Here is a 14,490-nt window from a genome sequence, read left to right on the forward strand (position 1 = left end):
GAAAAGAAAAGAAAAGAAAAATCGCACAAAGCAAATGGCTATAACTCATATTAACCTTCTGATAGTTTCTCAATCCACACACATAATAGATTTCCTTGCATATGTACCAGAAGACACCCAGACTTTTTTATGACACACCCTCATGGAGATGCTCCAATCCCACCATTAAAGCAGTCATGGAAATGGAGTCATATCCGGTGAGGGGCCTCAGCATACCTCAGAGAATGTCATGCTAGGCTCAGATTCTTTCTGAAGGTGTGACCCATCCAAATAGAATGCTTTAAAATAGGAAATTAGTGTTTTCATGTGCTCTGCTGACAGAGAATCCACAAAGAAAAGAAAAAGGTTGACGAGTCTAGACAAAAGTAGTAGGGACTCAAGAAAAAGGCTAGAGACCTGAGTTGGAACACTGCAGTACGTGGGGCAAAGGCAGATCCATTTCCATTCTGCACACTTGTTAGATTATCACACCAAGGCATCACTTTACATTTCCAGCTAACATCTCTTTTCACAGGCAAGATGAGATCAGGGCCTAGGATTATCATCCAGAGAAAGCTAAGAGGGTACCCTCTGGATTTGAGAACAGATGGGGACAACCCCAAATCATAAAAAAAAAAAAAAAAAAAGATGCCAAAGACATTTCCACTTAGCAGAAATATTAAGGCGAAGAAACATTATCTGACTTGTAACTATAGGGCTAAATAGGCCATATTGGCCAACAGGCCAAAAAGGCATTGGTTACAAGGGAAACACATGATCTCTAGTTGGCCAAACATCTTTCGAGTAAAGTAGGCAATTTTTAAAAATAAAGTAATACATATGTCACTTATAGGAATGTGCATCGTACAGTTATTTGCACTCCAGTAGCTAATCACCACTCAAAATATCATGTAAGACAATTTTACTATAAGGACCTTACAAGAGGTAAGCCACCTGATAATTCTGCCAATTTGGGTATCATTACTTTGATAGGGAAGTCTTTACAAATGAGAATACAATATGCCATACAATGAAGTTAGAAAAGAGTATTAACAAGTATGTGTCTCTGTGTGTGCATCTCTAGGGAAAGGCCAAGGTAGGGTGTGTATATGAAAATATCCTACTGGTGAAATGATTCTAAGAAAATTCTGATTTCTTATTATGCTTTTAGAAGCAACAAGTCAGATACTTGTCTTCCAGAAAATGTTATAGAAGCTGGGTACTGATTCTCTTCCTGAAATTAAAAGTCAGTCGAACTTAAGTTATCTTACTTTCTACTTGCACTAAGTAACCTGAAATATTAATAATAAATTTGTTTCTAAGATAAAAAGATCTCCAAATTAATATGCGGAGAAGCAAGAGGGATGTGCATTTAAAAATCAATAGCAATTCCCTATATATACTATGGAATATTACTCAGATTTAAAAAAGAATGAAATAAAGCCATTTGCAGCAACATGGATGGACCTAGAGATAATCATACTAAGTGAAGTCAGACAGAAAAAGACAAATACCATATGATATCACTTACATGTAGAATCTAAAATCTGATACAAATGAATTTATTTACAAAACAAAAACAGACTCACAGACATGAAGAACAAACTTATGGTTACCAAAGAGGAAAGGGGAGGGAGGGATAAATTAGGAGTGTGGGATTAACAGAAACACATTACTATGTATAACATAGATAAACAACAAGAACCTACCGTATAGTACATGGAACTGTATTCAATATCTTGTAGTAGGAGTTCCCGTCGTGGCGCAGTGGTTAACAAATCCGACTAGGAACCATGAGGTTGCGGGTTTGGTCCCTGTCCTTGCTCAGTGGGTTAAGGATCCGGCGTTGCCGTGAGCTGTGGTGTAGGTTGCAGATGCGGCTCGGATCCTGCATTGCTGTGGCTCTGGCGTAGGCTGGCAGCTACAGCTCCGATTCGATCCCTAGCCTGGGAACCTTCATACACCACGGGAGCAGCCCAAGAAATGGCAAAAAGACAAAAAAATAAATAAAAATCTTGTAATAAACCATAACAGAAAAGAATGCGAAAAAGAATATATATGTGTGTATAAATAAAACTGAATCACTTTGCTGTACATCAGAAACTAACACAACATTGTAAATTAATTGTATTTCAATTAAAAATATGAAATTAAAGTTAAAAATTAAAATAAAAAAATTGATACCAATTTCCAATACTAATAAGACACTAAGACTGATATTTTCTGAGCTTTCTTTAATGATCAATTCTGCACATGAAAGAAGAATTGGTACCTGCTCCCCTTCTCTCTCTCCCTCTCATAAGTAATTTAGCATTTTAATAAATTTCAGACTACCAAATTTGGAAAAGCTTTAGGGTCTACATGGATATATTCTTTGTCCTGTTTATTGTGATTATACTTAAGATCTCGCAAAGCCAAAATGTATAAACTTCTTCCACGAAATTATTTTCACAAATTTTGGAGGACAGTATGGCAAAGATCTTGCATATGAAACAGTGCAACAACAAAAAGTATTGTTTTAATGGACAAGGTTCAAAATTGTAAGTTAGTTTATTCCTAAATTGATTTTTTTAAAAATCACTCCAATGAGAGTGCTTTCGTTTTGTTTTGTTTTTTTTTTGTTTGGCTTGGCTTACCTTTTTTCCCCCCACATTGAAATTGTGGAGTTCCTTCCCCTGTTTTGTTTGTTTGTTTTGTTTGTTTGTTTTGTTTTTTTAACATGTTGGCAACCTTACAGGGAAATGAATCCATCTTTAGGAAAAATCAAGACAAAGCATCCTTGAGAATGACTGCCCATCAACTTCATTTGTGAAGTGAATGAGACACAATATTTGTATCTTAAGGGGCTGGTGGAATATACTATTGCTTCTGTGTCATTCACCTAATTGAAGATAAAGTCTCAGACCAACAATGTGGCCAGTGCTGCCTCCATGTATTGCCCCTGAGAATGAAAACACTGTTCTAAGTTATTTACTTAAAGTCTCATCTGTGTAGCCATGGTCCCAAAGCTGCTTCTTTTACCTCATACCTCAGACATTTTCAATAACAAGTGGCTAACTGCTGGGCACAAGAAGAGTTTTAGTTGTTTTGTTGAGCCTTTTTCATTCTGGGTATATATATGCTTTTAACTATTTACAGTGGGATTTTTTAAAATGTAGTCAAGCTCATGCATGTAGAGCACGTTTATTTAGTTAGTTTATAATCATCATGGGGAAAAAATCAGAAGAAAATGCATGGCATAACTTAAATATACCACAAATCACCCCATCTAATTATCAAGATAAGTAAATGTTTATCATATTGAAACTGTCTTGAATAGAACACAAATTAATAATTTACCTTACATAAATATTTCTAAAGCCCTTGGCACTATGTTGTCTGGCATTTTAATTATCAACCAGCCAGGCAGGAGGTGTCACTTGGACATTCCTATTATGCAGCTTGAGATATACAGAAAGTAGTCTGGCACCTGGGCACTGAAAAAAATTTTAAAAAAAAGATGTACTTTTATGAACAGAAAGGTCATGAATATTGAGAATGTGAAAATGGAAGGAAATTAATAAATTAACCAGGATATTGCTTATTAAAATTTCATATGAGTAATCTTATTAAAATATATTGCAAGTATTGAGTAAGGTGGTCATTAAATATTTTCCTCATCATAGGCAACAGAGCCTTCTCAAGGGAGAGATTATAAACAATTCTCTTCATGGTGTTAGCTGGGATTATGTAAGACCGAGAGACACTGAAAAGACCAGGTTGACCAGAAAGACAAACATCTGCACAGGGTAGGAAGACATCTTCCATGAGAGCTCTAGGGTTATAGGTCATTGACAAAAGAATGGAGTTGGGCAAAAAAAGCCTCAAATTGGCCTTCTCCCTAGTCTTTTAATGGAAGATTTTGTAAGCTCTATATTATTTCCAGCACTAGCAATATTACATGAGGTTGGCAAAAAATTCAATAAAAACAAAATAATTCGAAGCACAACTCATGAGATAATATAATGCCATCTAGCTTGGTTGCTAATGCAGGCTATCTCTACAGACAAAACAAAGAACTGGGGATAATTCTTAAAATAAAAAATGGATGTACTTGGAGTTCCTGTTGTGGCTCAGCGGAAACAAATCTGACTGACTTCAATCCCTGGCCTCGCTCAGTGAGTGAAGGATCTGGCATTGCCTTGAGCTGTGGTGTGGGTCGCAGATGCGGCTCGGATCTGATGTTGCTGTGACTGTGGCTGTGGCTGTGGCTGTGGCTGTGGCCAGCAGCTGAAGCTCTGATTCGATCCCTAGCCTGCGCACCTCCATATGCTGCGGGTGTGGCCTCCCAAGAAATAATAATAAAAATAAAAAATGGATATACTTATTATTTGTAGTTTTTAATATCCATTTGTAACAAATTAAATGACCTTAGAGTTTCTGGATCTGCAATTTCTGTTGATAAGTTTTCTTACATTATTATGATTTTTATATTTCTTCAACAATTTATCTGGTTTATTCCAAATCATTAGTGTGCAAAACGCACGCTAATGCTCAGAAGTGTTTGGGAAGCATTACCATGACTGACTCTATAAAATCTACTTCCAAGTTTTCTTTCTGCACTAGCCCTTGAGGCCTGGGACAGGTGAGAAACTGCCTTCGATGTGCCCTTAATGCTTTAGGAGAACACAAAGAGAACTCAAGCCTGGGCCAGGTTTTAGGAATGATAAGCCTGAGCATTCCAGGCCACTCCAGGGCTGAGAGCAACACTTAAGGTCGGTCATTACTATCTAGATTTTAACAGACATCCATTACATTCTAATTTTCTAGGATTACACTGTATCTCCCATTGATTATCTAGAGAACCCCTCAAGTTCAATATACCTATTGCCAAAGAATGACAGAGCAGTCTATTAATTCATTTTTTTTTAAGTCCACATCCCTTTAATTCGATTTGGGAAGCAATGACATTTATACAACAATTAGCCTTATTAATTCATTTTTTTTTATTTACAACTTGGTACAAAGTTCAGAAAGGAATGGGAAGATTAATAAGACATAGATTCTGCTGCCAGAGAGTTTACTATATGATAGTTTACAGAGGCACAATATAAAAGATGATAAGAGTCATAATTTCAGATAGAACTAGTGTCACCTCAGATCAAAAGACGGTGACAGTAATGTCAACCACAGGTCTCAAGGAAAATGTTTTAGAAGAAGTGCACAGATACAGAAATAGTGGTGAGACCAGGCAAAGGGGGAAGGTGAATGAGGGAGTGAACAGTATTAGAACATTTGAAGGAAAAAAAAAAGAGCAGGACTAATCCAGAATACCAAGTTTCTGTTTCCTTAAAAGCTTAAGAAAAAAAGAGTACAAAAACTGACAAAATGGTAGAAGATTTCTGAAGTAAAAATAATATAGTCCACACTAATATAATTCTGAACTACTGGAGTATACACAAACTAACCAGCAAACATTACCCCCAAAATGAAGTGATATTAGATAATCTGTTCAGCCTTTTTGTCACCTGCAACAAATTAGGCTTTCAATATGCAAAACATCTTCCTTCCAGAAAAACAAATGATCATGATTCCATTTAATTGTAATTTAATGAGGCATAATTTATTTTTTAAAGTGATATACACCAGGTGTGTACTGAAAAAACTGGTCCAGCCAAACCTCAGTGCTTCTCTTTGGAAAAAGCCTCATACTAGGTGGAAACTGTTTTTCATTTCTGTAAATTACATTTCTGTTCACATATTTATTATAACGTAAACTTTTGAAGTAACTCAACCCTCCAAATACTCATTTATCATATAATGCAGATATCATCTATAGAGCATATCATAATTTGAGAGTTTGAGGTCCCAACCTGAACAAAGGTAGATGGTAGAATGTCATATAAATCCCAAAGATAGCTTATATGTACTACTGATTACTATGCCAAGAGTAAAAACATATGCTTTCCACTTTTATTTTAGAGAAAACTTAAATGTATTTTAATTATTAATTTCTGGATGTATGAACAAAGTATGTAAGCTTTTAAAATGAAGGTTCTCTTCAGAAACCAAGTTACATCTCTTTGAGGGTGTTATGAGTCAAAACGTATTTACTTTGTGGTAGTGAGTCTGAAAATACATTTTCGTTCATAATTATATTTTGCTTTAAACAAATGATGTCATAACCACTCAGCAAGGTTAAAAGGCACATATACCCCCATTTTACAGATTAGAATTGCAGAGGGTCAGAGGCAGAAGGGGCCTTTGCACCCATATGGGCTAACCTCACATCCTGCCACTGAGCATGACCTGTCGATCACATAGTTCCCTCCAAAGGTAGATGATGTTCCATCACCCCCTTTGCACGCTTATTGCTTGCCTTAACTTTTACACAATTCTGAAATGTCTGGTTCCAGCTGACAGGAGAGCCAAAAACTGGCATCCTCTTAAGAAAACCAAGCAACGTTAAATTCTTAGCCTAATCGTACAAAGTGAACTCTTGAATTTCAGCGGTGGAAGCTGTGAACTCGGCTGCTTGGCTGAGCAGAGCATTGACATCTTACCCACTGAAAGCTGACCTAACAGAATCCTAAGAGTTCTCTCCTAATCTCCAAACTCATTTCCTTCTAGACACTCCCGAGAGGCATTTCCCCCCCTGCTCAGGAATATAAACAGGTTTCCCTGGGTCACATATTCATAATCTACCACCTCACTACAAAGCTGACTGCTGAAATTCATTTGTTATGCTAAAAATACTCATCCCCCCCCATCACCCCCTAGAGCACTGCATAGCCATGAAGCCAGAGTACTTAGTCTGATTTGAATAAAAGGTATACAGGGCACAGCAATGACAATTTGATTTTTATTATTAAAAATGATGTGTTAAATCCTCAAAGAAAATGTCGTTATCGCATTAGTTTAATAAAAACCTCTCTTTTATTACAATATTTCTTTATTAGGAAAGACAGCCTATGCATGCAGCACTTTTGTAGGATGGGGGTGGATAGAATTGAGCATCTGAAGGGAATTAATGTACTCTGCAAATATAAATGCATATACAAAAGTAACATTTGCAGACAAATGTTGTTGCTGTAGAGATGTGTTCTGTAATGCACTAAAAGCCTATGCATATATGTGTGTATGTATATACACTGCAGTTGGCAATACTTTCTCCCTCCTCTGAACGGAGATGGCACTAGTTCTGTCTCGTAGTTATGACACTTATCTCCTACATTGTGCGACTATAAAGCCTCTTTCTCCCGTCACATACTAAACTCCTTGCGAGCAGAATCTGTACACTCTGTGCTCTGTGGTTAGTTGGGGATAGACAGGACTATAGGGTTCTAAGAAACACCAAATGCACATTTTTCATTTTTCTGGTAACTGGAGTCCAATCTCTGCCAAGCAGTCAGCAGCAGGCTCTGATGGACCACATATTAAAAGCCTAACTCATCATAACACGAGATCTTCTCATTCAACCTACTGAAAACGGTAAGACAATAAATACCGAAATTTGGCTATACAAACTTCACTGTAGAACAAATGTTCCATGTACCCCCAATCTACAGTTTATTAAATGAAACACTTCCCTCACAGCTTTCTTTCCAGTATATAGAATAAAACTTTGCTTGTGCCACCTGATACATCAGAATACAGTAAGCATACAACACAAAGTGATTAAGTGCAATAGAAAATTCTTGAAACCAAAGCAGTCTACACTTTCTTAACTGCAATCCCCTTGTCCAAGCCACACCTGAACATGTACAATGGAGGAACTTTGCTGAAACCAGGTTCCTGGCAACTATTATTATTTTTTACCTACCTAATCTATGCAATGATGGATGCAATTAAATAAATAGCTCCATCTCATTTTCTTCCTTATCCCTTCCCTCTTTGTTTTTAGGAAGTCTGAGGTACTGGAAGGGGGAGGGAGGCTGTGCGCAATCTAAGTCAAAATTTTCTAAACACATTAACACCCAAAAGCAAAAGCAAATACAAAACTGAACAGGTTCCTTTTGGAAACATTTACCAGTGATGTTCTCAGCTCTGGGCACATACATGGTTTCTACTAACACCTCAAGTACCTGGCACCATGACTATTGCATTCACAAAGTGCTGGGCCCTGGTTATTCCTAGTTTCCATGAGTATTCTGTGAAACAACTGTTGGCACACTTCCCAAAAAATTTACTAGCTTTGGCTACTTTGTCAAAACATTGGCAAAAATAGTACTTTCAAAAACAAAACAAAACAAAAACATACATTTATTGCATATTTATATCTGATATGCATCAAATGCATTCAGATATAAGAAGAAAAGCAGTCTATTAACATATGAGTTGACTCAGTCCTGAAATAATTACAAACATTATTTTTTCTGCATTAACTTCAATCACCTCCAGGGTCAAAAGCATCTGTTCTCACACAGCACATGTGGCACATCACAGTACTTATTATACCACAGAGGGATTACCAGTTAAAAAGTCTGTTTACTCGTTGTATTTCCTTGAAGGAGGGATTGTGTCTTTCATCTTCTGATTTAGGATAACAGAGATGATTGAGAATATGGTGGTTATGAGTATGAGTTCTGAAGTCAGAATTGCTGGGTTCAAAATTGGGCTTCAATTGGACAAGGATGAATTAATCCACCTATGGCACAGTTTCCTCACCTGTAAAACTGAGGTAACAATTGCACTTCCCTCATAGGGCTCCCTAGAGAGCCCGATACACATTAAGTGTTCAACAAATGTTAGCTGTCATTATAGGCCTAGCGCAGCCTCTGAATGCTTAATAAATATTAAATGATTAGATAAATAAATACAGAACTAACATCAAAGTACGAGTCTTATTTTATTTATTTAATTTTTTTTTAGGGCCACACCTGCAACATTATGGAAGCTCCCAAGCTAGGGATCAAATCAGAGCTACTGCTGCTGGCCTACGCCACAGCCGTAGCAACACCAGATCCGAGCCGTGTCTGCGACCTATACTGCAGCTCACAGCAATGCTGAATCCTTAACCCACTGAGCAATGCCAGGGATGGAACCTGCATCCTCATGGATACTAGTCAGGTTCGTTTCTGCTGAGTAACAACGGGAACTCCTGCAATTCTTATTTTAAATTTGCAACTTCAAATTTTCAATTGCCTCCACTTTCGCTAAATGTGTTCTGATACAGAAGACAGATTAAAAAATAAATTTTATGAGGTAATTAAACTTATTTGGGATAGAGGAGAATGTAAAGAAAATGTTAATAAGTTACATAAAATGAAATGATTATATGGACATTCGAGATAGCACTAGATTCAGATACTCATTTATACTTCAAGAAAGTAAAACCACTTTCCTTCCCTAAGTAACTTAAAATCAGTCTTAATCTGTATCATTGTTTAAACATGGGTCATAATTATTAGTGGCTAATAAAATTAATTTAGCAAATAGCACATCATAACTAGTTTTTTATAACACGATGTAATAAATTAGAAATTACCAGCGTTTCATACATGTATTGTTTCATGAAAGGTTTTTTTTTTTAATGAAGAAATATACAGATAATAAAGACACAGTTGGAAATGAGACAGAACTCAAGATAGACATACATAAGTGCACAAAGGTGAGTGTGTGCTTGTACTAGCTCATGATGTAAGAATTACTTCCTACTGGGTACTGCAGTCAGAGAAGTCTGAAAGTAAAGACTGTTGTCTTTAGGAATAACTAGATTTAAACAATCCTGAAATTTCCAATTGACTTCAAATTGATCCAGTTCTATTTTTCCCACAGCATTTTTGGCCTTCAAACTTAATTCACTTTATTTGAACAAACATGCACTTAAACCCCAGGCCAAACGGTCATCATTTCAATCAAGGGCCGTGAAAGGAACCCTCTATGTATTTTTTTAAATTACTTTGAGTGAGCAGTGGTGAAAAGCGTATCAATAATAGGATCTAAAGCCAGTGTTGCCTTATGTTTCTTCTATAAAAATTCTACTTTTAATTGTAAATATCACCCAGGATTTGGAGAAACTAGTTAAATAATAAAACTAGGCTTTCCCACTAAAAGTGCAGGTCTCTACTGAGACACACCCACTAGAGGTGAAATACCTTATTATTTAGGATGGAGACCCCTTGTCTGTCAAATGAGTCAATCACTTCTTGTTAGAGAATAGTGACCAAAGCTTCTAACATCCTCATCATCAAAATTCAGTCCTTTTAGCAAAAATGGAAAAACCAGAATTTTCTATAACAGTTCAGTAACCAATGTTTAAGGACTTTGTGCACTGATCAGGGGTGAAAGGAACAGTGTGCTATCATATTTGTGTCCTCTGATCCTTTGGTACAAGTTTTGTGAAGGAGAGGGGAAAAGGGAGTCTCCATATTTTCTTTTTCACAAAATGTTCTATTTCAATTAGATTTAGGAATGGGAATAGCTACCTTCTCTTTACCCAGAGCACAAATAGAGCCAGCATCTTCCCCCCAGGCTCTTTGGCTGAAACTGCCTCAAAGGTGCTAATTAACAATAGTCTTTATAGGTACAGGAGGGACTAAATTGAGACCACTATCAAGAGGACCATCCTTAAGTCGTCAAATAACTTGGAGACACTGCTGTCCCGGGAGATATTAATATTATTATAATCTTTAAATCTATGAATTCAAGCCAGTGATTCTGAAATGAAAGAATGCCTATTTTATGAGGCAAGCAGAGGCACCTTTTCCTACTTTATTAATTTAATGCTGAAATCAAAAGAGGGTGTATTATATGCTTCAAAACCCAATAACATGTTCATGCCTGATCTGCAGCATTTCATATTTACAGCCCATCTTTCAGTGGGTGGACTTCCTTTTTCTCACAGATTTTCTCATCATTTTATAACCAGCTCACTGGACCATGGAGTCAAGACCCCTGGCTTTACATTGTTTTCTACTCCTGTCTGACTTGCTGAATGCCCCTATCTCTACTGGATACTGAAAAATTATGGCTGAGACCAGAGGTCAGCTGAGAAAGAATTCTGAATATCTTGGAGGTCAAGTTTTCTATAAATATAAACCGTGCAAGTAATTAAATCATGCCTACCTTTGGCTAACAATATGTATACATCAAAGTTAAAAGAGGAGTTTCTCCCCCACAATAAAAAAAAAAAAAAAAAAAAAAACCCTAACTGGTAACACACCAAAGCTCAGATTCCTGAATATTTCGGTTGCTAAAATTTTCATTTTGCTGCTACACATCTCTTCCTAACTGTGCCACTTCAAAATATAAGGTCCTTAGACATCTTTAAACCTAACACTACCGTGAGCATCCACTATAAACACAATGCGAATAAAGCATAAAAGCAAAATCCATGTCATCTCACACAGACATTTACATTTTTAGCTGCTGACCTTACTGCCAATTTTTCTGATACATCATTCAAGTTAATCTTCCAATCTGTTGAAAACATTCTCTGATTGCTGAATGACTTCATAAATTGTATTCACGATCCCAACCTTAAGTTTCTTCAAATGTTGTGGCTTTGATAAGTAAACAGTAGATTTTTCGCAAAGTCTAATAAATCATAAAGAAGTTGGCATATAAGGACAGGCCGACCAAATGAGTGCCCACTCAAAGGATTTTAAAAATTCTCTTCTCTATCAGATAAAACTAAGATGACCAGCTTTCTCAAAAACAGCCTTTGACAAAAGGTTGCAAATTGTGTAACTTTGGGACTTTTTCATGGAAATGAAGAAGAAGCAAGATACCAAATTAGAGGCCTTACTGGTATAGACTAGCATGTTTTGTAAAATACATGTGGGCTTTTTACTGAAAACATGTTCCTAAGAATTGGGTCAGGAGAGCTACCTGAGACACAAAATGAACATGAACTTTCTGATTTATGATATAATCTACTAGAGGAAAAAGAAACCTAACTATACTATGTAAATAAACAAACGTGGCAAAAGTCTCGTTTTCAAATAATATAAAGTTTGTATTGCCAATTTCTCCTGTAAAGATGTTTTCTGAGCCCCGCCTTCAAGATAAGGGGATAGTGGTGCAGAGAGAGGCTGAGAATCACACCTAATTTCCCTTTTCTGGCATTCTGATGCTCCCATTCACACCTGGCAGGGCATTCCTTCCAATGGATTTAGTCTAGTTTGGATTAAAGCTTCCTCTACTTCATTTAACAGATCTGCTCAGATGGTAGGTCTCAAAGGAGAAACAATGTTAGTAAATGGGGGATTTCTGAACATATGAATATGTAGGTCATTGGATTTTTAAATAAATTAGAGAATAGTTTATCTTTAAGGGAAGATTCGCTGTACATATTTCATGAAACCATTCTTATTATAGGTCAATGGCCATCCTGTAACCATTCCTTGGTGATATTAAGTTTTGAAAAATATTGTCATAAACCTTTTCATACTGTCATGGCCTCTAATTAACTTTTTAAAGTCTTTATAGTCTTTATAGACTGTGTCAAGGGGCAAAAGAAAGCTTAAGGTTAGGATTCATACCAGTAAACAGTAATGCAAAGATGTACGAACAGGAAATAGCCCAGCAACGTATTTCATGTCCACAGAGCTGGTAAGTGGAACTGTGCCAACACTAAAATAAATTCAGGATAGACACAGGGAAATTGAATATGCAAATAAAATAAAATAAAATAAAATAGGCCCAACAGACCATTGGTCTTATTACTTCTCAAAATTATCAGTCTAACAAACCCATTTGCATCACTGACAGAGCACTGGAGATAGGGCAGGGCTGAGAAGCAAAGCTACTCTGAAACTCACAAATATCACATAATTTGCCTTTGGGACTCAGTAGAAATGGCTTTAAGTCAAGTTTGAAAGATCTTATAAGGGCCTTAAACCCAATGTCTGTTTCTATCTCATTCTCTCTCTCTCTCTCTCTCACATCCCTCTAACCATCCCCTCCACATTCGATATCCATAAGCAATTCTGGCTGATATCAATATCGGTCCATTCAATTCAAGGGACTCAGTTTAAAATAACAATTGTAATAATATTTTTGAGAGGAAGTAATACAGTCAAAAGTCCTATACAATTCCACACTATCTAGAAACATCTTGCTCATGATTGATAAACAATACTGACAATATTTTTAAAACAAAGTAGTACGATAAAAACTTTTATATTATTCTTATAATTATATTTTGCTTTATATTTGAGAAGGTGGTAGGCATAAAACAGAAGACATGTTTTATTCAAACTACTACCCCATGGCATAACCAAATGTCAATTAGACTAGCAATGACCTTGATCTACAATCTGGGATAAAAAGCACATCATGAGATAAAGATTCCTGTGCAAGTGATTTATTCAGGAAGTGCTTCTGAGGAAACTAGTGGGGAGTGAGGGTGGGAGAAGCAGGGCAGGGAAGGGAAAAAAGCCAGGCAGAGTCCCATCCTCATCCTGACCCTATAAAGAGCTCTGGCGTAGAAGTCACACTTGAGCACTGTCCCTACTGGGAAGCAAGGAACTGGGCTTTCATCCTCTTGCACCTATCAGACATTGGCTAAGCATGTGCAGCTCTCTGCCAGTGTGAGCAAAGCAAAATCCAATTGCCAGAGGAGAGTCCTTTGAATGAAGAGCCAACCAGTGCACCAGCTTTGAAAAGGAAACCATGGGGTAGGAGGGGGGTAGGCGGTGCTGGGGGAGGAGTGAAGCCTAGAAAAGAGAGCAGGCTTGTTATCATCTGCCTCAGGTGCCTCTTGTGAATCACATCACTTTGTTTTTTTTTTTTTTTTTTTTTTTTGCTATTTCTTTGGGCCGCTCCCGCGGCATATGGAGGTTCCCAGGCTAGGGGTCGAATCGGAGCTGTAGCCACCAGCCTACGCCAGAGCCACAGCAACGCTGGATCCGAGCCGCGTCTGTGACCTACACCACAGCTCACGGCAACGCCGGATCGTTAACCCACTGAGCAAGGGCAGGGACCGAACCCGCAACCTCATGGTTCCTAGTCGGATTCGTTAACCACTGCGCCACCACGGGAACTCCCTGAATCACATCACTTTGTGACCACAGGTAACAGATATATTTAGAAATGTGTCATTGGATTGCCTGAATATTAGTGACCAGCTCAGAAAACATCACTTTTATCTTACTACTCTCATAGGGTCTCACTTGTCATAAAAGTCTTCAGGCTAACTTTTTCTTTCAAAAGACCAGCAAAGAAAAAAAAAATAGTGCATATACATATACTCTGAGCACCATCATATATATTTGGCTGTGCCTATGGCATGTGGAAGTTCCCAGGCCAGGGATGGAACCCACACCACAGCACTGACCAGGCTGTTGCAATGACAACACTGACTCCTTAACCAGTTTAGCCACCAGGAAACTCCCCAGAGTATATTTTCCATAAGGTCATAATGACAAAAATAGGCTTCTCCCATGCTGATGGCACAGACAAGATATGGGGCTCTGTACTCCCTGCATCTAGAATTACATTAGTCTCAGGCCCATGCTGAAGATTCCATACCTTGGCACTCTATGATCTCAAATGTGCTATTTCCTTTGTTCAGAACATGTGACTTCA

The 14,490-nt window shown here is 37.4% G+C and overlaps 1 protein-coding gene across 11 annotated transcripts in view; it reads right to left on the reverse strand.

Annotated features, from left to right (window-relative positions):
* Window positions 1-14,490, reverse strand: part of SATB2 (SATB homeobox 2) — a 209,590-nt gene that overhangs the window by 59,137 nt on the left and 135,963 nt on the right. The gene's annotated exons all lie outside the window — the stretch shown is intronic.

The sequence above is a fragment of the Sus scrofa genome, chromosome 15 (genome assembly GCF_000003025.6).
Source record: "Sus scrofa isolate TJ Tabasco breed Duroc chromosome 15, Sscrofa11.1, whole genome shotgun sequence".
Lineage (NCBI taxonomy): Eukaryota > Metazoa > Chordata > Mammalia > Artiodactyla > Suidae > Sus > Sus scrofa.